This window comes from Anomaloglossus baeobatrachus, unplaced genomic scaffold (assembly GCF_048569485.1).
Source record: "Anomaloglossus baeobatrachus isolate aAnoBae1 unplaced genomic scaffold, aAnoBae1.hap1 Scaffold_914, whole genome shotgun sequence".
Taxonomy (NCBI): domain Eukaryota; kingdom Metazoa; phylum Chordata; class Amphibia; order Anura; family Aromobatidae; genus Anomaloglossus; species Anomaloglossus baeobatrachus.
In genome coordinates, this window is record NW_027445310.1 from 1,051 (window position 1) to 25,864 (window position 24,814).

Below are 24,814 nucleotides of genomic sequence, written 5' to 3' on the forward strand. Positions count from 1 at the left end.
GAAGGAAAGGGAAAAGATTAGGGTTTGGGGATGATGAAAGGGCTTTCTACGGGTAAGGATGGCAAAGGGTGGCAGTGACGGAAAGTCAGGCAACCTGTCCTGTCCGTCTTTTTGTATCGTGAATTGGAAAGACTGCAAGGGGGAGGGGAGTTGCTTGCGCCCTAAAGGAGGAGTTATTCAGATTCATTGCAGTGGGCGGCGGCTGCAAAACGCACCATTCTTCTTGTTTTTGCTCTGCAAAGCAGCCTTTTCAAGGGTTGGCTTGGGTGACAAAATGTCTTGTGTAGGCGTGGGTTTGTCTCCCTCTCGCTCTCTCTCCCTAAGATGTGTCCGGCATAGGCCAGGGTGCCACTCGAGGCCCAAACCAATTCTGGTTATCGCTTCTCGGCCTTTTGGCTAAGATCAAGTGTAGTATCTGTTCTTATCAGTTTAATATCTGATACGTCCCCTATCTGGGGACCATATATTAAATGGATTTTTAGAACAGGGAGATGGAAAAAGAGCTTGCTCTGTCCACTCCACGCATTGACCTGGTATTGCAGTACCTCCAGGAACGGTGCACCCCTTCTTAACCCAGTTTCCAAAAGCAGAACTCAATTCACCTGATTCATATTAGCCCGATTTAATGAATTGGAAGAAAGCATACGTCTTCATATGCACCTCAATTTGGCCCATTCACTTTTCACACTTCCTCCTTTTGTTTTTTATCTTTCACACTTTTGACTTTCTTTATTCATCCAAATAGCAAACTCATCACCACTCAACCTGACCAACTCGGCTATGTCCCCGTGCTGCAGTTCTCTGTCTTATCTAGATCATTTGCAATTGAATGGAATAGATCCCTTTTGGACAAAGTGGATTCACCTGCTGCTGCAGTGACCACAGGTGTGATAAGATCTAGAATTGGCATCTGGTGCGATCTCTCCGCTTCCACTCCAAAGAAAGTTACCTGTTTATTCCTATCATGCATTGGTTTTTGGGGTTTTCTTTGAGTAATGATGATCTCTTTAGTAGTCTGTTGGCGCCCTCTCCTGGAGGAATAGTTTGCTTGCTCTTGGACATTCTAAAAGAGAGGTCATGATAGACATTGAGCTTCTGAGCTCAATTGGGGACAGTCATGGGTGATGAATGTTTGCAACCTACTGCGAAGCCTCATACCGCAATATAAGGAACGTCAAATACTAAGAAAGGGCGGCCTATGAAAGAATTACTACTTTCAATAAGTACACTTAAACGGCTAATTGGGAATAGAAAAACTGTAAAAAGCCCTCTGAGAAAGCCCCCCTCTAACCTTTGATAGTAAGCTTTTCTGTAGTCTGCCTGTTGATGTATTTTCCGTTTGAACTGTGCACAACATGAAGAGACGGAACACTGGCGGCTTGTCACAATGCCCCCCGATGACATCACAATAGCGCTGCTGCCTAGAAAACAAGCTGCGCAGAAGAAGTTGTTCTTTGGGTGGGAGGGTGGGCTAGTGGAAGGAGGGGGCAATCTCTTTTTTTCCCGGGTGGTAGGGGGATGACAGGAGAAGGGAAGCGGGTGGTGAGAAAGGTACAGAGGGCAGGGTTTGGGGGCTGGGAAGGAAAGGGAAAAGATTAGGGTTTGGGGATGATGAAAGGGCTTTCTACGGGTAAGGATGGCAAAGGGTGGCAGTGACGGAAAGTCAGGCAACCTGTCCTGTCCGTCTTTTTGTATCGTGAATTGGAAAGACTGCAAGGGGGAGGGGAGTTGCTTGCGCCCTAAAGGAGGAGTTATTCAGATTCATTGCAGTGGGCGGCGGCTGCAAAACGCACCATTCTTCTTGTTTTTGCTCTGCAAAGCAGCCTTTTCAAGGGTTGGCTTGGGTGACAAAATGTCTTGTGTAGGCGTGGGTTTGTCTCCCTCTCGCTCTCTCTCCCTAAGATGTGTCCGGCATAGGCCAGGGTGCCACTCGAGGCCCAAACCAATTCTGGTTATCGCTTCTCGGCCTTTTGGCTAAGATCAAGTGTAGTATCTGTTCTTATCAGTTTAATATCTGATACGTCCCCTATCTGGGGACCATATATTAAATGGATTTTTAGAACAGGGAGATGGAAAAAGAGCTTGCTCTGTCCACTCCACGCATTGACCTGGTATTGCAGTACCTCCAGGAACGGTGCACCCCTTCTTAACCCAGTTTCCAAAAGCAGAACTCAATTCACCTGATTCATATTAGCCCGATTTAATGAATTGGAAGAAAGCATACGTCTTCATATGCACCTCAATTTGGCCCATTCACTTTTCACACTTCCTCCTTTTGTTTTTTATCTTTCACACTTTTGACTTTCTTTATTCATCCAAATAGCAAACTCATCACCACTCAACCTGACCAACTCGGCTATGTCCCCGTGCTGCAGTTCTCTGTCTTATCTAGATCATTTGCAATTGAATGGAATAGATCCCTTTTGGACAAAGTGGATTCACCTGCTGCTGCAGTGACCACAGGTGTGATAAGATCTAGAATTGGCATCTGGTGCGATCTCTCCGCTTCCACTCCAAAGAAAGTTACCTGTTTATTCCTATCATGCATTGGTTTTTGGGGTTTTCTTTGAGTAATGATGATCTCTTTAGTAGTCTGTTGGCGCCCTCTCCTGGAGGAATAGTTTGCTTGCTCTTGGACATTCTAAAAGAGAGGTCATGATAGACATTGAGCTTCTGAGCTCAATTGGGGACAGTCATGGGTGATGAATGTTTGCAACCTACTGCGAAGCCTCATACCGCAATATAAGGAACGTCAAATACTAAGAAAGGGCGGCCTATGAAAGAATTACTACTTTCAATAAGTACACTTAAACGGCTAATTGGGAATAGAAAAACTGTAAAAAGCCCTCTGAGAAAGCCCCCCTCTAACCTTTGATAGTAAGCTTTTCTGTAGTCTGCCTGTTGATGTATTTTCCGTTTGAACTGTGCACAACATGAAGAGACGGAACACTGGCGGCTTGTCACAATGCCCCCCGATGACATCACAATAGCGCTGCTGCCTAGAAAACAAGCTGCGCAGAAGAAGTTGTTCTTTGGGTGGGAGGGTGGGCTAGTGGAAGGAGGGGGCAATCTCTTTTTTTCCCGGGTGGTAGGGGGATGACAGGAGAAGGGAAGCGGGTGGTGAGAAAGGTACAGAGGGCAGGGTTTGGGGGCTGGGAAGGAAAGGGAAAAGATTAGGGTTTGGGGATGATGAAAGGGCTTTCTACGGGTAAGGATGGCAAAGGGTGGCAGTGACGGAAAGTCAGGCAACCTGTCCTGTCCGTCTTTTTGTATCGTGAATTGGAAAGACTGCAAGGGGGAGGGGAGTTGCTTGCGCCCTAAAGGAGGAGTTATTCAGATTCATTGCAGTGGGCGGCGGCTGCAAAACGCACCATTCTTCTTGTTTTTGCTCTGCAAAGCAGCCTTTTCAAGGGTTGGCTTGGGTGACAAAATGTCTTGTGTAGGCGTGGGTTTGTCTCCCTCTCGCTCTCTCTCCCTAAGATGTGTCCGGCATAGGCCAGGGTGCCACTCGAGGCCCAAACCAATTCTGGTTATCGCTTCTCGGCCTTTTGGCTAAGATCAAGTGTAGTATCTGTTCTTATCAGTTTAATATCTGATACGTCCCCTATCTGGGGACCATATATTAAATGGATTTTTAGAACAGGGAGATGGAAAAAGAGCTTGCTCTGTCCACTCCACGCATTGACCTGGTATTGCAGTACCTCCAGGAACGGTGCACCCCTTCTTAACCCAGTTTCCAAAAGCAGAACTCAATTCACCTGATTCATATTAGCCCGATTTAATGAATTGGAAGAAAGCATACGTCTTCATATGCACCTCAATTTGGCCCATTCACTTTTCACACTTCCTCCTTTTGTTTTTTATCTTTCACACTTTTGACTTTCTTTATTCATCCAAATAGCAAACTCATCACCACTCAACCTGACCAACTCGGCTATGTCCCCGTGCTGCAGTTCTCTGTCTTATCTAGATCATTTGCAATTGAATGGAATAGATCCCTTTTGGACAAAGTGGATTCACCTGCTGCTGCAGTGACCACAGGTGTGATAAGATCTAGAATTGGCATCTGGTGCGATCTCTCCGCTTCCACTCCAAAGAAAGTTACCTGTTTATTCCTATCATGCATTGGTTTTTGGGGTTTTCTTTGAGTAATGATGATCTCTTTAGTAGTCTGTTGGCGCCCTCTCCTGGAGGAATAGTTTGCTTGCTCTTGGACATTCTAAAAGAGAGGTCATGATAGACATTGAGCTTCTGAGCTCAATTGGGGACAGTCATGGGTGATGAATGTTTGCAACCTACTGCGAAGCCTCATACCGCAATATAAGGAACGTCAAATACTAAGAAAGGGCGGCCTATGAAAGAATTACTACTTTCAATAAGTACACTTAAACGGCTAATTGGGAATAGAAAAACTGTAAAAAGCCCTCTGAGAAAGCCCCCCTCTAACCTTTGATAGTAAGCTTTTCTGTAGTCTGCCTGTTGATGTATTTTCCGTTTGAACTGTGCACAACATGAAGAGACGGAACACTGGCGGCTTGTCACAATGCCCCCCGATGACATCACAATAGCGCTGCTGCCTAGAAAACAAGCTGCGCAGAAGAAGTTGTTCTTTGGGTGGGAGGGTGGGCTAGTGGAAGGAGGGGGCAATCTCTTTTTTTCCCGGGTGGTAGGGGGATGACAGGAGAAGGGAAGCGGGTGGTGAGAAAGGTACAGAGGGCAGGGTTTGGGGGCTGGGAAGGAAAGGGAAAAGATTAGGGTTTGGGGATGATGAAAGGGCTTTCTACGGGTAAGGATGGCAAAGGGTGGCAGTGACGGAAAGTCAGGCAACCTGTCCTGTCCGTCTTTTTGTATCGTGAATTGGAAAGACTGCAAGGGGGAGGGGAGTTGCTTGCGCCCTAAAGGAGGAGTTATTCAGATTCATTGCAGTGGGCGGCGGCTGCAAAACGCACCATTCTTCTTGTTTTTGCTCTGCAAAGCAGCCTTTTCAAGGGTTGGCTTGGGTGACAAAATGTCTTGTGTAGGCGTGGGTTTGTCTCCCTCTCGCTCTCTCTCCCTAAGATGTGTCCGGCATAGGCCAGGGTGCCACTCGAGGCCCAAACCAATTCTGGTTATCGCTTCTCGGCCTTTTGGCTAAGATCAAGTGTAGTATCTGTTCTTATCAGTTTAATATCTGATACGTCCCCTATCTGGGGACCATATATTAAATGGATTTTTAGAACAGGGAGATGGAAAAAGAGCTTGCTCTGTCCACTCCACGCATTGACCTGGTATTGCAGTACCTCCAGGAACGGTGCACCCCTTCTTAACCCAGTTTCCAAAAGCAGAACTCAATTCACCTGATTCATATTAGCCCGATTTAATGAATTGGAAGAAAGCATACGTCTTCATATGCACCTCAATTTGGCCCATTCACTTTTCACACTTCCTCCTTTTGTTTTTTATCTTTCACACTTTTGACTTTCTTTATTCATCCAAATAGCAAACTCATCACCACTCAACCTGACCAACTCGGCTATGTCCCCGTGCTGCAGTTCTCTGTCTTATCTAGATCATTTGCAATTGAATGGAATAGATCCCTTTTGGACAAAGTGGATTCACCTGCTGCTGCAGTGACCACAGGTGTGATAAGATCTAGAATTGGCATCTGGTGCGATCTCTCCGCTTCCACTCCAAAGAAAGTTACCTGTTTATTCCTATCATGCATTGGTTTTTGGGGTTTTCTTTGAGTAATGATGATCTCTTTAGTAGTCTGTTGGCGCCCTCTCCTGGAGGAATAGTTTGCTTGCTCTTGGACATTCTAAAAGAGAGGTCATGATAGACATTGAGCTTCTGAGCTCAATTGGGGACAGTCATGGGTGATGAATGTTTGCAACCTACTGCGAAGCCTCATACCGCAATATAAGGAACGTCAAATACTAAGAAAGGGCGGCCTATGAAAGAATTACTACTTTCAATAAGTACACTTAAACGGCTAATTGGGAATAGAAAAACTGTAAAAAGCCCTCTGAGAAAGCCCCCCTCTAACCTTTGATAGTAAGCTTTTCTGTAGTCTGCCTGTTGATGTATTTTCCGTTTGAACTGTGCACAACATGAAGAGACGGAACACTGGCGGCTTGTCACAATGCCCCCCGATGACATCACAATAGCGCTGCTGCCTAGAAAACAAGCTGCGCAGAAGAAGTTGTTCTTTGGGTGGGAGGGTGGGCTAGTGGAAGGAGGGGGCAATCTCTTTTTTTCCCGGGTGGTAGGGGGATGACAGGAGAAGGGAAGCGGGTGGTGAGAAAGGTACAGAGGGCAGGGTTTGGGGGCTGGGAAGGAAAGGGAAAAGATTAGGGTTTGGGGATGATGAAAGGGCTTTCTACGGGTAAGGATGGCAAAGGGTGGCAGTGACGGAAAGTCAGGCAACCTGTCCTGTCCGTCTTTTTGTATCGTGAATTGGAAAGACTGCAAGGGGGAGGGGAGTTGCTTGCGCCCTAAAGGAGGAGTTATTCAGATTCATTGCAGTGGGCGGCGGCTGCAAAACGCACCATTCTTCTTGTTTTTGCTCTGCAAAGCAGCCTTTTCAAGGGTTGGCTTGGGTGACAAAATGTCTTGTGTAGGCGTGGGTTTGTCTCCCTCTCGCTCTCTCTCCCTAAGATGTGTCCGGCATAGGCCAGGGTGCCACTCGAGGCCCAAACCAATTCTGGTTATCGCTTCTCGGCCTTTTGGCTAAGATCAAGTGTAGTATCTGTTCTTATCAGTTTAATATCTGATACGTCCCCTATCTGGGGACCATATATTAAATGGATTTTTAGAACAGGGAGATGGAAAAAGAGCTTGCTCTGTCCACTCCACGCATTGACCTGGTATTGCAGTACCTCCAGGAACGGTGCACCCCTTCTTAACCCAGTTTCCAAAAGCAGAACTCAATTCACCTGATTCATATTAGCCCGATTTAATGAATTGGAAGAAAGCATACGTCTTCATATGCACCTCAATTTGGCCCATTCACTTTTCACACTTCCTCCTTTTGTTTTTTATCTTTCACACTTTTGACTTTCTTTATTCATCCAAATAGCAAACTCATCACCACTCAACCTGACCAACTCGGCTATGTCCCCGTGCTGCAGTTCTCTGTCTTATCTAGATCATTTGCAATTGAATGGAATAGATCCCTTTTGGACAAAGTGGATTCACCTGCTGCTGCAGTGACCACAGGTGTGATAAGATCTAGAATTGGCATCTGGTGCGATCTCTCCGCTTCCACTCCAAAGAAAGTTACCTGTTTATTCCTATCATGCATTGGTTTTTGGGGTTTTCTTTGAGTAATGATGATCTCTTTAGTAGTCTGTTGGCGCCCTCTCCTGGAGGAATAGTTTGCTTGCTCTTGGACATTCTAAAAGAGAGGTCATGATAGACATTGAGCTTCTGAGCTCAATTGGGGACAGTCATGGGTGATGAATGTTTGCAACCTACTGCGAAGCCTCATACCGCAATATAAGGAACGTCAAATACTAAGAAAGGGCGGCCTATGAAAGAATTACTACTTTCAATAAGTACACTTAAACGGCTAATTGGGAATAGAAAAACTGTAAAAAGCCCTCTGAGAAAGCCCCCCTCTAACCTTTGATAGTAAGCTTTTCTGTAGTCTGCCTGTTGATGTATTTTCCGTTTGAACTGTGCACAACATGAAGAGACGGAACACTGGCGGCTTGTCACAATGCCCCCCGATGACATCACAATAGCGCTGCTGCCTAGAAAACAAGCTGCGCAGAAGAAGTTGTTCTTTGGGTGGGAGGGTGGGCTAGTGGAAGGAGGGGGCAATCTCTTTTTTTCCCGGGTGGTAGGGGGATGACAGGAGAAGGGAAGCGGGTGGTGAGAAAGGTACAGAGGGCAGGGTTTGGGGGCTGGGAAGGAAAGGGAAAAGATTAGGGTTTGGGGATGATGAAAGGGCTTTCTACGGGTAAGGATGGCAAAGGGTGGCAGTGACGGAAAGTCAGGCAACCTGTCCTGTCCGTCTTTTTGTATCGTGAATTGGAAAGACTGCAAGGGGGAGGGGAGTTGCTTGCGCCCTAAAGGAGGAGTTATTCAGATTCATTGCAGTGGGCGGCGGCTGCAAAACGCACCATTCTTCTTGTTTTTGCTCTGCAAAGCAGCCTTTTCAAGGGTTGGCTTGGGTGACAAAATGTCTTGTGTAGGCGTGGGTTTGTCTCCCTCTCGCTCTCTCTCCCTAAGATGTGTCCGGCATAGGCCAGGGTGCCACTCGAGGCCCAAACCAATTCTGGTTATCGCTTCTCGGCCTTTTGGCTAAGATCAAGTGTAGTATCTGTTCTTATCAGTTTAATATCTGATACGTCCCCTATCTGGGGACCATATATTAAATGGATTTTTAGAACAGGGAGATGGAAAAAGAGCTTGCTCTGTCCACTCCACGCATTGACCTGGTATTGCAGTACCTCCAGGAACGGTGCACCCCTTCTTAACCCAGTTTCCAAAAGCAGAACTCAATTCACCTGATTCATATTAGCCCGATTTAATGAATTGGAAGAAAGCATACGTCTTCATATGCACCTCAATTTGGCCCATTCACTTTTCACACTTCCTCCTTTTGTTTTTTATCTTTCACACTTTTGACTTTCTTTATTCATCCAAATAGCAAACTCATCACCACTCAACCTGACCAACTCGGCTATGTCCCCGTGCTGCAGTTCTCTGTCTTATCTAGATCATTTGCAATTGAATGGAATAGATCCCTTTTGGACAAAGTGGATTCACCTGCTGCTGCAGTGACCACAGGTGTGATAAGATCTAGAATTGGCATCTGGTGCGATCTCTCCGCTTCCACTCCAAAGAAAGTTACCTGTTTATTCCTATCATGCATTGGTTTTTGGGGTTTTCTTTGAGTAATGATGATCTCTTTAGTAGTCTGTTGGCGCCCTCTCCTGGAGGAATAGTTTGCTTGCTCTTGGACATTCTAAAAGAGAGGTCATGATAGACATTGAGCTTCTGAGCTCAATTGGGGACAGTCATGGGTGATGAATGTTTGCAACCTACTGCGAAGCCTCATACCGCAATATAAGGAACGTCAAATACTAAGAAAGGGCGGCCTATGAAAGAATTACTACTTTCAATAAGTACACTTAAACGGCTAATTGGGAATAGAAAAACTGTAAAAAGCCCTCTGAGAAAGCCCCCCTCTAACCTTTGATAGTAAGCTTTTCTGTAGTCTGCCTGTTGATGTATTTTCCGTTTGAACTGTGCACAACATGAAGAGACGGAACACTGGCGGCTTGTCACAATGCCCCCCGATGACATCACAATAGCGCTGCTGCCTAGAAAACAAGCTGCGCAGAAGAAGTTGTTCTTTGGGTGGGAGGGTGGGCTAGTGGAAGGAGGGGGCAATCTCTTTTTTTCCCGGGTGGTAGGGGGATGACAGGAGAAGGGAAGCGGGTGGTGAGAAAGGTACAGAGGGCAGGGTTTGGGGGCTGGGAAGGAAAGGGAAAAGATTAGGGTTTGGGGATGATGAAAGGGCTTTCTACGGGTAAAGATGGCAAAGGGTGGCAGTGACGGAAAGTCAGGCAACCTGTCCTGTCCGTCTTTTTGTATCGTGAATTGGAAAGACTGCAAGGGGGAGGGGAGTTGCTTGCGCCCTAAAGGAGGAGTTATTCAGATTCATTGCAGTGGGCGGCGGCTGCAAAACGCACCATTCTTCTTGTTTTTGCTCTGCAAAGCAGCCTTTTCAAGGGTTGGCTTGGGTGACAAAATGTCTTGTGTAGGCGTGGGTTTGTCTCCCTCTCGCTCTCTCTCCCTAAGATGTGTCCGGCATAGGCCAGGGTGCCACTCGAGGCCCAAACCAATTCTGGTTATCGCTTCTCGGCCTTTTGGCTAAGATCAAGTGTAGTATCTGTTCTTATCAGTTTAATATCTGATACGTCCCCTATCTGGGGACCATATATTAAATGGATTTTTAGAACAGGGAGATGGAAAAAGAGCTTGCTCTGTCCACTCCACGCATTGACCTGGTATTGCAGTACCTCCAGGAACGGTGCACCCCTTCTTAACCCAGTTTCCAAAAGCAGAACTCAATTCACCTGATTCATATTAGCCCGATTTAATGAATTGGAAGAAAGCATACGTCTTCATATGCACCTCAATTTGGCCCATTCACTTTTCACACTTCCTCCTTTTGTTTTTTATCTTTCACACTTTTGACTTTCTTTATTCATCCAAATAGCAAACTCATCACCACTCAACCTGACCAACTCGGCTATGTCCCCGTGCTGCAGTTCTCTGTCTTATCTAGATCATTTGCAATTGAATGGAATAGATCCCTTTTGGACAAAGTGGATTCACCTGCTGCTGCAGTGACCACAGGTGTGATAAGATCTAGAATTGGCATCTGGTGCGATCTCTCCGCTTCCACTCCAAAGAAAGTTACCTGTTTATTCCTATCATGCATTGGTTTTTGGGGTTTTCTTTGAGTAATGATGATCTCTTTAGTAGTCTGTTGGCGCCCTCTCCTGGAGGAATAGTTTGCTTGCTCTTGGACATTCTAAAAGAGAGGTCATGATAGACATTGAGCTTCTGAGCTCAATTGGGGACAGTCATGGGTGATGAATGTTTGCAACCTACTGCGAAGCCTCATACCGCAATATAAGGAACGTCAAATACTAAGAAAGGGCGGCCTATGAAAGAATTACTACTTTCAATAAGTACACTTAAACGGCTAATTGGGAATAGAAAAACTGTAAAAAGCCCTCTGAGAAAGCCCCCCTCTAACCTTTGATAGTAAGCTTTTCTGTAGTCTGCCTGTTGATGTATTTTCCGTTTGAACTGTGCACAACATGAAGAGACGGAACACTGGCGGCTTGTCACAATGCCCCCCGATGACATCACAATAGCGCTGCTGCCTAGAAAACAAGCTGCGCAGAAGAAGTTGTTCTTTGGGTGGGAGGGTGGGCTAGTGGAAGGAGGGGGCAATCTCTTTTTTTCCCGGGTGGTAGGGGGATGACAGGAGAAGGGAAGCGGGTGGTGAGAAAGGTACAGAGGGCAGGGTTTGGGGGCTGGGAAGGAAAGGGAAAAGATTAGGGTTTGGGGATGATGAAAGGGCTTTCTACGGGTAAAGATGGCAAAGGGTGGCAGTGACGGAAAGTCAGGCAACCTGTCCTGTCCGTCTTTTTGTATCGTGAATTGGAAAGACTGCAAGGGGGAGGGGAGTTGCTTGCGCCCTAAAGGAGGAGTTATTCAGATTCATTGCAGTGGGCGGCGGCTGCAAAACGCACCATTCTTCTTGTTTTTGCTCTGCAAAGCAGCCTTTTCAAGGGTTGGCTTGGGTGACAAAATGTCTTGTGTAGGCGTGGGTTTGTCTCCCTCTCGCTCTCTCTCCCTAAGATGTGTCCGGCATAGGCCAGGGTGCCACTCGAGGCCCAAACCAATTCTGGTTATCGCTTCTCGGCCTTTTGGCTAAGATCAAGTGTAGTATCTGTTCTTATCAGTTTAATATCTGATACGTCCCCTATCTGGGGACCATATATTAAATGGATTTTTAGAACAGGGAGATGGAAAAAGAGCTTGCTCTGTCCACTCCACGCATTGACCTGGTATTGCAGTACCTCCAGGAACGGTGCACCCCTTCTTAACCCAGTTTCCAAAAGCAGAACTCAATTCACCTGATTCATATTAGCCCGATTTAATGAATTGGAAGAAAGCATACGTCTTCATATGCACCTCAATTTGGCCCATTCACTTTTCACACTTCCTCCTTTTGTTTTTTATCTTTCACACTTTTGACTTTCTTTATTCATCCAAATAGCAAACTCATCACCACTCAACCTGACCAACTCGGCTATGTCCCCGTGCTGCAGTTCTCTGTCTTATCTAGATCATTTGCAATTGAATGGAATAGATCCCTTTTGGACAAAGTGGATTCACCTGCTGCTGCAGTGACCACAGGTGTGATAAGATCTAGAATTGGCATCTGGTGCGATCTCTCCGCTTCCACTCCAAAGAAAGTTACCTGTTTATTCCTATCATGCATTGGTTTTTGGGGTTTTCTTTGAGTAATGATGATCTCTTTAGTAGTCTGTTGGCGCCCTCTCCTGGAGGAATAGTTTGCTTGCTCTTGGACATTCTAAAAGAGAGGTCATGATAGACATTGAGCTTCTGAGCTCAATTGGGGACAGTCATGGGTGATGAATGTTTGCAACCTACTGCGAAGCCTCATACCGCAATATAAGGAACGTCAAATACTAAGAAAGGGCGGCCTATGAAAGAATTACTACTTTCAATAAGTACACTTAAACGGCTAATTGGGAATAGAAAAACTGTAAAAAGCCCTCTGAGAAAGCCCCCCTCTAACCTTTGATAGTAAGCTTTTCTGTAGTCTGCCTGTTGATGTATTTTCCGTTTGAACTGTGCACAACATGAAGAGACGGAACACTGGCGGCTTGTCACAATGCCCCCCGATGACATCACAATAGCGCTGCTGCCTAGAAAACAAGCTGCGCAGAAGAAGTTGTTCTTTGGGTGGGAGGGTGGGCTAGTGGAAGGAGGGGGCAATCTCTTTTTTTCCCGGGTGGTAGGGGGATGACAGGAGAAGGGAAGCGGGTGGTGAGAAAGGTACAGAGGGCAGGGTTTGGGGGCTGGGAAGGAAAGGGAAAAGATTAGGGTTTGGGGATGATGAAAGGGCTTTCTACGGGTAAGGATGGCAAAGGGTGGCAGTGACGGAAAGTCAGGCAACCTGTCCTGTCCGTCTTTTTGTATCGTGAATTGGAAAGACTGCAAGGGGGAGGGGAGTTGCTTGCGCCCTAAAGGAGGAGTTATTCAGATTCATTGCAGTGGGCGGCGGCTGCAAAACGCACCATTCTTCTTGTTTTTGCTCTGCAAAGCAGCCTTTTCAAGGGTTGGCTTGGGTGACAAAATGTCTTGTGTAGGCGTGGGTTTGTCTCCCTCTCGCTCTCTCTCCCTAAGATGTGTCCGGCATAGGCCAGGGTGCCACTCGAGGCCCAAACCAATTCTGGTTATCGCTTCTCGGCCTTTTGGCTAAGATCATGTGTAGTGTTGTTCGAAGAGGTGGTTTAAGCTCCAGGCCACCTTAGTACAATGATACACTGCACACTGGAAGGTTGCGCTTGCTAGTACTCTGGGTGGATAGTATATTCATCTAGAGGAAAACATGGCCCTACCAGGATCAAGGCTATTAGACTGAGTAAGGGTGGGGGGCTATAGTACAACGTGCCCCAGGACTGACGACCCTGGAGTGAGTCTGAGCTTGCTGGCTTGGGACCCCGGCAAGCCTTGGGCTCTGTAGCACACCGTACCTTGCCTTTTCATACTTTTTGAGCATATTACCCTATCCCGGCCTTCTGGCTAGGAAGGGAAATTTTTATAATCCCGGTCGGAGGTCTGGTCAGCTTTGGGCTGAGAAACTAACACCCGGTTGGAGGTCCGGGTCAGCTTCGGCTGAGAAACCAACACCCGGTTGGAGGTCTGGGTCAGCTTCGGCTGAGAAACCAACACCCGGTTGGAGGTCCGGTTAGCCTTGGGCTGAGAAACCAACACCGGTTGACGGTCCGGGCAGTTTCGGCTGCGAAACCAATAACTAGTAGCTCTCTACTCCACTTGGGTAAGATGCCTGGGTGGACGCTGGGAGCAACGACAAGGCTCAACCAGGCTTCGGCTTGGGGGAGCACCGAAGATCCCTGACCCTTGCTGTGGCCTTCTGGCTCGGAGGGACGGGGTTGATTTTTGGGGACCCTCTCCTCACGGTGGGGTCCACACGAATCCTAGCCTTTGCACTGTTTTTGGTGTGACTTCGGTCATGCATTTTTTGTGGTGCTTTGGAAAGCTTCATTAAATCATTAAATCAAAAATCTGTTCTTATCAGTTTAATATCTGATACGTCCCCTATCTGGGGACCATATATTAAATGGATTTTTAGAACAGGGAGATGGAAAAAGAGCTTGCTCTGTCCACTCCACGCATTGACCTGGTATTGCAGTACCTCCAGGAACGGTGCACCCCTTCTTAACCCAGTTTCCAAAAGCAGAACTCAATTCACCTGATTCATATTAGCCCGATTTAATGAATTGGAAGAAAGCATACGTCTTCATATGCACCTCAATTTGGCCCATTCACTTTTCACACTTCCTCCTTTTGTTTTTTATCTTTCACACTTTTGACTTTCTTTATTCATCCAAATAGCAAACTCATCACCACTCAACCTGACCAACTCGGCTATGTCCCCGTGCTGCAGTTCTCTGTCTTATCTAGATCATTTGCAATTGAATGGAATAGATCCCTTTTGGACAAAGTGGATTCACCTGCTGCTGCAGTGACCACAGGTGTGATAAGATCTAGAATTGGCATCTGGTGCGATCTCTCCGCTTCCACTCCAAAGAAAGTTACCTGTTTATTCCTATCATGCATTGGTTTTTGGGGTTTTCTTTGAGTAATGATGATCTCTTTAGTAGTCTGTTGGCGCCCTCTCCTGGAGGAATAGTTTGCTTGCTCTTGGACATTCTAAAAGAGAGGTCATGATAGACATTGAGCTTCTGAGCTCAATTGGGGACAGTCATGGGTGATGAATGTTTGCAACCTACTGCGAAGCCTCATACCGCAATATAAGGAACGTCAAATACTAAGAAAGGGCGGCCTATGAAAGAATTACTACTTTCAATAAGTACACTTAAACGGCTAATTGGGAATAGAAAAACTGTAAAAAGCCCTCTGAGAAAGCCCCCCTCTAACCTTTGATAGTAAGCTTTTCTGTAGTCTGCCTGTTGATGTATTTTCCGTTTGAACTGTGCACAACATGAAGAGACGGAACACTGGCGGCTTGTCACAATGCCCCCCGATGACATCACAATAGCGCTGCTGCCTAGAAAACAAGCTGCGCAGAAGAAGTTGTTCTTTGGGTGGGAGGGTGGGCTAGTGGAAGGAGGGGGCAATCTCTTTTTTTCCCGGGTGGTAGGGGGATGACAGGAGAAGGGAAGCGGGTGGTGAGAAAGGTACAGAGGGCAGGGTTTGGGGGCTGGGAAGGAAAGGGAAAAGATTAGGGTTTGGGGATGATGAAAGGGCTTTCTACGGGTAAGGATGGCAAAGGGTGGCAGTGACGGAAAGTCAGGCAACCTGTCCTGTCCGTCTTTTTGTATCGTGAATTGGAAAGACTGCAAGGGGGAGGGGAGTTGCTTGCGCCCTAAAGGAGGAGTTATTCAGATTCATTGCAGTGGGCGGCGGCTGCAAAACGCACCATTCTTCTTGTTTTTGCTCTGCAAAGCAGCCTTTTCAAGGGTTGGCTTGGGTGACAAAATGTCTTGTGTAGGCGTGGGTTTGTCTCCCTCTCGCTCTCTCTCCCTAAGATGTGTCCGGCATAGGCCAGGGTGCCACTCGAGGCCCAAACCAATTCTGGTTATCGCTTCTCGGCCTTTTGGCTAAGATCAAGTGTAGTATCTGTTCTTAGCAGTTTAATATCTGATACGTCCCCTGTCTGGGGACCATATATTAAATGGATTTTTAGAACAGGGAGATGGAAAAAGAGCTTGCTCTGTCCACTCCACGCATTGACCTGGTATTGCAGTACCTCCAGGAACGGTGCACCCCTTCTTAACCCAGTTTCCAAAAGCAGAACTCAATTCACCTGATTCATATTAGCCCGATTTAATGAATTGGAAGAAAGCATACGTCTTCATATGCACCTCAATTTGGCCCATTCACTTTTCACACTTCCTCCTTTTGTTTTTTATCTTTCACACTTTTGACTTTCTTTATTCATCCAAATAGCAAACTCATCACCACTCAACCTGACCAACTCGGCTATGTCCCCGTGCTGCAGTTCTCTGTCTTATCTAGATCATTTGCAATTGAATGGAATAGATCCCTTTTGGACAAAGTGGATTCACCTGCTGCTGCAGTGACCACAGGTGTGATAAGATCTAGAATTGGCATCTGGTGCGATCTCTCCGCTTCCACTCCAAAGAAAGTTACCTGTTTATTCCTATCATGCATTGGTTTTTGGGGTTTTCTTTGAGTAATGATGATCTCTTTAGTAGTCTGTTGGCGCCCTCTCCTGGAGGAATAGTTTGCTTGCTCTTGGACATTCTAAAAGAGAGGTCATGATAGACATTGAGCTTCTGAGCTCAATTGGGGACAGTCATGGGTGATGAATGTTTGCAACCTACTGCGAAGCCTCATACCGCAATATAAGGAACGTCAAATACTAAGAAAGGGCGGCCTATGAAAGAATTACTACTTTCAATAAGTACACTTAAACGGCTAATTGGGAATAGAAAAACTGTAAAAAGCCCTCTGAGAAAGCCCCCCTCTAACCTTTGATAGTAAGCTTTTCTGTAGTCTGCCTGTTGATGTATTTTCCGTTTGAACTGTGCACAACATGAAGAGACGGAACACTGGCGGCTTGTCACAATGCCCCCCGATGACATCACAATAGCGCTGCTGCCTAGAAAACAAGCTGCGCAGAAGAAGTTGTTCTTTGGGTGGGAGGGTGGGCTAGTGGAAGGAGGGGGCAATCTCTTTTTTTCCCGGGTGGTAGGGGGATGAAAGGAGAAGGGAAGCGGGTGGTGAGAAAGGTACAGAGGGCAGGGTTTGGGGGCTGGGAAGGAAAGGGAAAAGATTAGGGTTTGGGGATGATGAAAGGGCTTTCTACGGGTAAGGATGGCAAAGGGTGGCAGTGACGGAAAGTCAGGCAACCTGTCCTGTCCGTCTTTTTGTATCGTGAATTGGAAAGACTGCAAGGGGGAGGGGAGTTGCTTGCGCCCTAAAGGAGGAGTTATTCAGATTCATTGCAGTGGGCGGCGGCTGCAAAACGCACCATTCTTCTTGTTTTTGCTCTGCAAAGCAGCCTTTTCAAGGGTTGGCTTGGGTGACAAAATGTCTTGTGTAGGCGTGGGTTTGTCTCCCTCTCGCTCTCTCTCCCTAAGATGTGTCCGGCATAGGCCAGGGTGCCACTCGAGGCCCAAACCAATTCTGGTTATCGCTTCTCGGCCTTTTGGCTAAGATCAAGTGTAGTATCTGTTCTTATCAGTTTAATATCTGATACGTCCCCTATCTGGGGACCATATATTAAATGGATTTTTAGAACAGGGAGATGGAAAAAGAGCTTGCTCTGTCCACTCCACGCATTGACCTGGTATTGCAGTACCTCCAGGAACGGTGCACCCCTTCTTAACCCAGTTTCCAAAAGCAGAACTCAATTCACCTGATTCATATTAGCCCGATTTAATGAATTGGAAGAAAGCATACGTCTTCATATGCACCTCAATTTGGCCCATTCACTTTTCACACTTCCTCCTTTTGTTTTTTATCTTTCACACTTTTGACTTTCTTTATTCATCCAAATAGCAAACTCATCACCACTCAACCTGACCAACTCGGCTATGTCCCCGTGCTGCAGTTCTCTGTCTTATCTAGATCATTTGCAATTGAATGGAATAGATCCCTTTTGGACAAAGTGGATTCACCTGCTGCTGCAGTGACCACAGGTGTGATAAGATCTAGAATTGGCATCTGGTGCGATCTCTCCGCTTCCACTCCAAAGAAAGTTACCTGTTTATTCCTATCATGCATTGGTTTTTGGGGTTTTCTTTGAGTAATGATGATCTCTTTAGTAGTCTGTTGGCGCCCTCTCCTGGAGGAATAGTTTGCTTGCTCTTGGACATTCTAAAAGAGAGGTCATGATAGACATTGAGCTTCTGAGCTCAATTGGGGACAGTCATGGGTGATGAATGTTTGCAACCTACTGCGAAGCCTCATACCGCAATATAAGGAACGTCAAATACTAAGAAAGGGCGGCCTATGAAAGAATTACTACTTTCAATAAGTACACTTAAACGGCTAATTGGGAATAGAAAAACTGTAAAAAGCCCTCTGAGAAAGCCCCCCTCTAACCTTTGATAGTAAGCTTTTCTGTAGTCTGCCTGTTGATGTATTTTCCGTTTGAACTGTGCACAACATGAAGAGACGGAACACTGGCGGCTTGTCACAATGCCCCCCGATGACATCACAATAGCGCTGCTGCCTAGAAAACAAGCTGCGCAGAAGAAGTTGTTCTTTGGGTGGGAGGGTGGGCTAGTGGAAGGAGGGGGCAATCTCTTTTTTTCCCGGGTGGTAGGGGGATGACAGGAGAAGGGAAGCGGGTGGTGAGAAAGGTACAGAGGGCAGGGTTTGGGGGCTGGGAAGGAAAGGGAAAAGATTAGGGTTTGGGGATGATGAAAGGGCTTTCTACGGGTAAGGATGGCAAAGGGTGGCAGTGACGGAAAGTCAGGCAACCTGTCCTGTCCGTCTTTTTGTATCGTGAATTGGAAAGACTGCAAGGGGGAGGGGAGTTGCTTGCGCCCTAAAGGAGGAGTTATTCAGATTCATTGCAGTGGGCGGCGGCTGCAAAACGCACCATTCTTCTTGTTTTTGCTCTGCAAAGCAGCCTTTTCAAGGGTTGGCTTGGGTGACAAAATGTCTTGTGTAGGCGTGGGTTTGTCTCCCTCTCGCTCTCTCTCCCTAAGATGTGTCCGGCATAGGCCAGGGTGCCACTCGAGGCCCAAACCAATTCTGGTTATCGCTTCTCGGCCTTTTGGCTAAGATCAAGTGTAGTATCTGTTCTTATCAGTTTAATATCTGATACGTCCCCTATCTGGGGACCATATATTAAATGGATTTTTAGAACAGGGAGATGGAAAAAGAGCTTGCTCTGTCCACTCCACGCATTGACCTGGTATTGCAGTACCTCCAGGAACGGTGCACCCCTTCTTAACCCAGTTTCCAAAAGCAGAACTCAATTCACCTGATTCATATTAGCCCGATTTAATGAATTGGAAGAAAGCATACGTCTTCATATGCACCTCAATTTGGCCCATTCACTTTTCACACTTCCTCCTTTTGTTTTTTATCTTTCACACTTTTGACTTTCTTTATTCATCCAAATAGCAAACTCATCACCACTCAACCTGACCAACTCGGCTATGTCCCCGTGCTGCAGTTCTCTGTCTTATCTAGATCATTTGCAATTGAATGGAATAGATCCCTTTTGGACAAAGTGGATTCACCTGCTGCTGCAGTGACCACAGGTGTGATAACATCTAGAATTGGCATCTGGTGCGATCTCTCCGCTTCCACTCCAAAGAAAGTTACCTGTTTATTCCTATCATGCATTGGTTTTTGGGGTTTTCTTTGAGTAATGATGATCTCTTTAGTAGTCTGTTGGCGCCCTCTCCTGGAGGAATAGTTTGCTTGCTCTTGGACATTCTAAAAGAGAGGTCATGATAGACATTGAGCTTCTGAGCTCAATTGGGGACAGTCATGGGTGATGAATGTTTGCAACCTACTGCGAAGCCTCATACCGCAATATAAGGAACGTCAAATACTAAGAAAGGGCGGCCTATGAAAGAATTACTACTTTCAATAAGTACACTTAAACGGCTAATTGGGAATAGAAAAACTGTAAAAAGCCCTCTGAGAAAGCCCCCCTCTAACCTTTGATAGTAAGCTTTTCTGTAGTCTGCCTGTTGATGTATTTTCCGTTTGAACTGTGCACAACATGAAGAGACGGAACACTGGCGGCTTGTCACAATGCCCCCCGATGACATCACAATAGCGCTGCTGCCTAGAAAACAAGCTGCGCAGAAGAAGTTGTTCTTTGGGTGGGAGGGTGGGCTAGTGGAAGGAGGGGGCAATCTCTTTTTTTCCCGGGTGGTAGGGGGATGACAGGAGAAGGGAAGCGGGTGGTGAGAAAGGTACAGAGGGCAGGGTTTGGGGGCTGGGAAGGAAAGGGAAAAGATTAGGGTTTGGGGATGATGAAAGGGCTTTCTACGGGTAAGGATGGCAAAGGGTGGCAGTGACGGAAAGTCAGGCAACCTGTCCTGTCCGTCTTTTTGTATCGTGAATTGGAAAGACTGCAAGGGGGAGGGGAGTTGCTTGCGCCCTAAAGGAGGAGTTATTCAGATTCATTGCAGTGGGCGGCGGCTGCAAAACGCACCATTCTTCTTGTTTTTGCTCTGCAAAGCAGCCTTTTCAAGGGTTGGCTTGGGTGACAAAATGTCTTGTGTAGGCGTGGGTTTGTCTCCCTCTCGCTCTCTCTCCCTAAGATGTGTCCGGCATAGGCCAGGGTGCCACTCGAGGCCCAAACCAATTCTGGTTATCGCTTCTCGGCCTTTTGGCTAAGATCAAGTGTAGTATCTGTTCTTATCAGTTTAATATCTGATACGTCCCCTATCTGGGGACCATATATTAAATGGATTTTTAGAACAGGGAGATGGAAAAAGAGCTTGCTCTGTCCACTCCACGCATTGACCTGGTATTGCAGTACCTCCAGGAACGGTGCACCCCTTCTTAACCCAGTTTCCAAAAGCAGAACTCAATTCACCTGATTCATATTAGCCCGATTTAATGAATTGGAAGAAAGCATACGTCTTCATATGCACCTCAATTTGGCCCATTCACTTTTCACACTTCCTCCTTTTGTTTTTTATCTTTCACACTTTTGACTTTCTTTATTCATCCAAATAGCAAACTCATCACCACTCAACCTGACCAACTCGGCTATGTCCCCGTGCTGCAGTTCTCTGTCTTATCTAGATCATTTGCAATTGAATGGAATAGATCCCTTTTGGACAAAGTGGATTCACCTGCTGCTGCAGTGACCACAGGTGTGATAAGATCTAGAATTGGCATCTGGTGCGATCTCTCCGCTTCCACTCCAAAGAAAGTTACCTGTTTATTCCTATCATGCATTGGTTTTTGGGGTTTTCTTTGAGTAATGATGATCTCTTTAGTAGTCTGTTGGCGCCCTCTCCTGGAGGAATAGTTTGCTTGCTCTTGGACATTCTAAAAGAGAGGTCATGATAGACATTGAGCTTCTGAGCTCAATTGGGGACAGTCATGGGTGATGAATGTTTGCAACCTACTGCGAAGCCTCATACCGCAATATAAGGAACGTCAAATACTAAGAAAGGGCGGCCTATGAAAGAATTACTACTTTCAATAAGTACACTTAAACGGCTAATTGGGAATAGAAAAACTGTAAAAAGCCCTCTGAGAAAGCCCCCCTCTAACCTTTGATAGTAAGCTTTTCTGTAGTCTGCCTGTTGATGTATTTTCCGTTTGAACTGTGCACAACATGAAGAGACGGAACACTGGCGGCTTGTCACAATGCCCCCCGATGACATCACAATAGCGCTGCTGCCTAGAAAACAAGCTGCGCAGAAGAAGTTGTTCTTTGGGTGGGAGGGTGGGCTAGTGGAAGGAGGGGGCAATCTCTTTTTTTCCCGGGTGGTAGGGGGATGACAGGAGAAGGGAAGCGGGTGGTGAGAAAGGTACAGAGGGCAGGGTTTGGGGGCTGGGAAGGAAAGGGAAAAGATTAGGGTTTGGGGATGATGAAAGGGCTTTCTACGGGTAAGGATGGCAAAGGGTGGCAGTGACGGAAAGTCAGGCAACCTGTCCTGTCCGTCTTTTTGTATCGTGAATTGGAAAGACTGCAAGGGGGAGGGGAGTTGCTTGCGCCCTAAAGGAGGAGTTATTCAGATTCATTGCAGTGGGCGGCGGCTGCAAAACGCACCATTCTTCTTGTTTTTGCTCTGCAAAGCAGCCTTTTCAAGGGTTGGCTTGGGTGACAAAATGTCTTGTGTAGGCGTGGGTTTGTCTCCCTCTCGCTCTCTCTCCCTAAGATGTGTCCGGCATAGGCCAGGGTGCCACTCGAGGCCCAAACCAATTCTGGTTATCGCTTCTCGGCCTTTTGGCTAAGATCAAGTGTAGTATCTGTTCTTATCAGTTTAATATCTGATACGTCCCCTATCTGGGGACCATATATTAAATGGATTTTTAGAACAGGGAGATGGAAAAAGAGCTTGCTCTGTCCACTCCACGCATTGACCTGGTATTGCAGTACCTCCAGGAACGGTGCACCCCTTCTTAACCCAGTTTCCAAAAGCAGAACTCAATTCACCTGATTCATATTAGCCCGATTTAATGAATTGGAAGAAAGCATACGTCTTCATATGCACCTCAATTTGGCCCATTCACTTTTCACACTTCCTCCTTTTGTTTTTTATCTTTCACACTTTTGACTTTCTTTATTCATCCAAATAGCAAACTCATCACCACTCAACCTGACCAACTCGGCTATGTCCCCGTGCTGCAGTTCTCTGTCTTATCTAGATCATTTGCAATTGAATGGAATAGATCCCTTTTGGACAAAGTGGATTCACCTGCTGCTGCAGTGACCACAGGTGTGATAAGATCTAGAATTGGCATCTGGTGCGATCTCTCCGCTTCCACTCCAAAGAAAGTTACCTGTTTATTCCTATCATGCATTGGTTTTTGGGGTTTTCTTTGAGTAATGATGATCTCTTTAGTAGTCTGTTGGCGCCCTCTCCTGGAGGAATAGTTTGCTTGCTCTTGGACATTCTAAAAGAGAGGTCATGATAGACATTGAGCTTCTGAGCTCAATTGGGGACAGTCATGGGTGATGAATGTTTGCAACCTACTGCGAAGCCTCATACCGCAATATAAGGAACGTCAAATACTAAGAAAGGGCGGCCTATGAAAGAATTACTACTTTCAATAAGTACACTTAAACGGCTAATTGGGAATAGAAAAACTGTAAAAAGCCCTCTGAGAAAGCCCCCCTCTAACCTTTGATAGTAAGCTTTTCTGTAGTCTGCCTGTTGATGTATTTTCCGTTTGAACTGTGCACAACATGAAGAGACGGAACACTGGCGGCTTGTCACAATGCCCCCCGATGACATCACAATAGCGCTGCTGCCTAGAAAACAAGCTGCGCAGAAGAAGTTGTTCTTTGGGTGGGAGGGTGGGCTAGTGGAAGGAGGGGGCAATCTCTTTTTTTCCCGGGTGGTAGGGGGATGACAGGAGAAGGGAAGCGGGTGGTGAGAAAGGTACAGAGGGCAGGGTTTGGGGGCTGGGAAGGAAAGGGAAAAGATTAGGGTTTGGGGATGATGAAAGGGCTTTCTACGGGTAAGGATGGCAAAGGGTGGCAGTGACGGAAAGTCAGGCAACCTGTCCTGTCCGTCTTTTTGTATCGTGAATTGGAAAGACTGCAAGGGGGAGGGGAGTTGCTTGCGCCCTAAAGGAGGAGTTATTCAGATTCATTGCAGTGGGCGGCGGCTGCAAAACGCACCATTCTTCTTGTTTTTGCTCTGCAAAGCAGCCTTTTCAAGGGTTGGCTTGGGTGACAAAATGTCTTGTGTAGGCGTGGGTTTGTCTCGCTCTCGCTCTCTCTCCCTAAGATGTGTCCGGCATAGGCCAGGGTGCCACTCGAGGCCCAAACCAATTCTGGTTATCGCTTCTCGGCCTTTTGGCTAAGATCAAGTGTAGTATCTGTTCTTATCAGTTTAATATCTGATACGTCCCCTATCTGGGGACCATATATTAAATGGATTTTTAGAACAGGGAGATGGAAAAAGAGCTTGCTCTGTCCACTCCACGCATTGACCTGGTATTGCAGTACCTCCAGGAACGGTGCACCCCTTCTTAACCCAGTTTCCAAAAGCAGAACTCAATTCACCTGATTCATATTAGCCCGATTTAATGAATTGGAAGAAAGCATACGTCTTCATATGCACCTCAATTTGGCCCATTCACTTTTCACACTTCCTCCTTTTGTTTTTTATCTTTCACACTTTTGACTTTCTTTATTCATCCAAATAGCAAACTCATCACCACTCAACCTGACCAACTCGGCTATGTCCCCGTGCTGCAGTTCTCTGTCTTATCTAGATCATTTGCAATTGAATGGAATAGATCCCTTTTGGACAAAGTGGATTCACCTGCTGCTGCAGTGACCACAGGTGTGATAAGATCTAGAATTGGCATCTGGTGCGATCTCTCCGCTTCCACTCCAAAGAAAGTTACCTGTTTATTCCTATCATGCATTGGTTTTTGGGGTTTTCTTTGAGTAATGATGATCTCTTTAGTAGTCTGTTGGCGCCCTCTCCTGGAGGAATAGTTTGCTTGCTCTTGGACATTCTAAAAGAGAGGTCATGATAGACATTGAGCTTCTGAGCTCAATTGGGGACAGTCATGGGTGATGAATGTTTGCAACCTACTGCGAAGCCTCATACCGCAATATAAGGAACGTCAAATACTAAGAAAGGGCGGCCTATGAAAGAATTACTACTTTCAATAAGTACACTTAAACGGCTAATTGGGAATAGAAAAACTGTAAAAAGCCCTCTGAGAAAGCCCCCCTCTAACCTTTGATAGTAAGCTTTTCTGTAGTCTGCCTGTTGATGTATTTTCCGTTTGAACTGTGCACAACATGAAGAGACGGAACACTGGCGGCTTGTCACAATGCCCCCCGATGACATCACAATAGCGCTGCTGCCTAGAAAACAAGCTGCGCAGAAGAAGTTGTTCTTTGGGTGGGAGGGTGGGCTAGTGGAAGGAGGGGGCAATCTCTTTTTTTCCCGGGTGGTAGGGGGATGACAGGAGAAGGGAAGCGGGTGGTGAGAAAGGTACAGAGGGCAGGGTTTGGGGGCTGGGAAGGAAAGGGAAAAGATTAGGGTTTGGGGATGATGAAAGGGCTTTCTACGGGTAAGGATGGCAAAGGGTGGCAGTGACGGAAAGTCAGGCAACCTGTCCTGTCCGTCTTTTTGTATCGTGAATTGGAAAGACTGCAAGGGGGAGGGGAGTTGCTTGCGCCCTAAAGGAGGAGTTATTCAGATTCATTGCAGTGGGCGGCGGCTGCAAAACGCACCATTCTTCTTGTTTTTGCTCTGCAAAGCAGCCTTTTCAAGGGTTGGCTTGGGTGACAAAATGTCTTGTGTAGGCGTGGGTTTGTCTCGCTCTCGCTCTCTCTCCCTAAGATGTGTCC

General features: G+C 46.5%; 14 non-coding genes and 1 pseudogene across 14 annotated transcripts; all 15 read left to right on the forward strand.

Moving 5' to 3' along the window:
- The first annotated feature begins 376 nt into the window (after positions 1 to 376).
- On the forward strand, positions 377 to 567 carry LOC142289216 (U2 spliceosomal RNA). The gene has a single exon (XR_012749723.1). It is a non-coding gene; the product is annotated as a U2 spliceosomal RNA (small nuclear RNA).
- Positions 568 to 1,954: 1,387 nt separating this feature from the next.
- LOC142289228 (U2 spliceosomal RNA) lies at positions 1,955 to 2,145 on the forward strand. Its single transcript, XR_012749734.1, has one exon. It is a non-coding gene; the product is annotated as a U2 spliceosomal RNA (small nuclear RNA).
- Positions 2,146 to 3,532: 1,387 nt separating this feature from the next.
- On the forward strand, positions 3,533 to 3,723 carry LOC142289240 (U2 spliceosomal RNA). The gene has a single exon (XR_012749745.1). It is a non-coding gene; the product is annotated as a U2 spliceosomal RNA (small nuclear RNA).
- A 1,387-nt stretch (positions 3,724 to 5,110) lies between these two features.
- LOC142289248 (U2 spliceosomal RNA) lies at positions 5,111 to 5,301 on the forward strand. Its single transcript, XR_012749751.1, has one exon. It is a non-coding gene; the product is annotated as a U2 spliceosomal RNA (small nuclear RNA).
- Positions 5,302 to 6,688: 1,387 nt separating this feature from the next.
- LOC142289249 (U2 spliceosomal RNA) lies at positions 6,689 to 6,879 on the forward strand. Its single transcript, XR_012749752.1, has one exon. It is a non-coding gene; the product is annotated as a U2 spliceosomal RNA (small nuclear RNA).
- Positions 6,880 to 8,266: 1,387 nt separating this feature from the next.
- Positions 8,267 to 8,457, forward strand: LOC142289217 (U2 spliceosomal RNA). The gene has a single exon (XR_012749724.1). It is a non-coding gene; the product is annotated as a U2 spliceosomal RNA (small nuclear RNA).
- A 1,387-nt stretch (positions 8,458 to 9,844) lies between these two features.
- On the forward strand, positions 9,845 to 10,035 carry LOC142289218 (U2 spliceosomal RNA). Its single transcript, XR_012749725.1, has one exon. It is a non-coding gene; the product is annotated as a U2 spliceosomal RNA (small nuclear RNA).
- A 1,387-nt stretch (positions 10,036 to 11,422) lies between these two features.
- On the forward strand, positions 11,423 to 11,613 carry LOC142289219 (U2 spliceosomal RNA). The gene has a single exon (XR_012749726.1). It is a non-coding gene; the product is annotated as a U2 spliceosomal RNA (small nuclear RNA).
- A 2,185-nt stretch (positions 11,614 to 13,798) lies between these two features.
- On the forward strand, positions 13,799 to 14,003 carry LOC142289245 (U2 spliceosomal RNA; annotated as a pseudogene).
- A 1,387-nt stretch (positions 14,004 to 15,390) lies between these two features.
- LOC142289244 (U2 spliceosomal RNA) lies at positions 15,391 to 15,581 on the forward strand. Its single transcript, XR_012749749.1, has one exon. It is a non-coding gene; the product is annotated as a U2 spliceosomal RNA (small nuclear RNA).
- Positions 15,582 to 16,968: 1,387 nt separating this feature from the next.
- Positions 16,969 to 17,159, forward strand: LOC142289220 (U2 spliceosomal RNA). Its single transcript, XR_012749727.1, has one exon. It is a non-coding gene; the product is annotated as a U2 spliceosomal RNA (small nuclear RNA).
- A 1,387-nt stretch (positions 17,160 to 18,546) lies between these two features.
- LOC142289221 (U2 spliceosomal RNA) lies at positions 18,547 to 18,737 on the forward strand. The gene has a single exon (XR_012749728.1). It is a non-coding gene; the product is annotated as a U2 spliceosomal RNA (small nuclear RNA).
- A 1,387-nt stretch (positions 18,738 to 20,124) lies between these two features.
- Positions 20,125 to 20,315, forward strand: LOC142289222 (U2 spliceosomal RNA). The gene has a single exon (XR_012749729.1). It is a non-coding gene; the product is annotated as a U2 spliceosomal RNA (small nuclear RNA).
- A 1,387-nt stretch (positions 20,316 to 21,702) lies between these two features.
- LOC142289224 (U2 spliceosomal RNA) lies at positions 21,703 to 21,893 on the forward strand. The gene has a single exon (XR_012749730.1). It is a non-coding gene; the product is annotated as a U2 spliceosomal RNA (small nuclear RNA).
- Positions 21,894 to 23,280: 1,387 nt separating this feature from the next.
- Positions 23,281 to 23,471, forward strand: LOC142289225 (U2 spliceosomal RNA). The gene has a single exon (XR_012749731.1). It is a non-coding gene; the product is annotated as a U2 spliceosomal RNA (small nuclear RNA).
- The last annotated feature ends 1,343 nt before the right edge of the window (positions 23,472 to 24,814 follow it).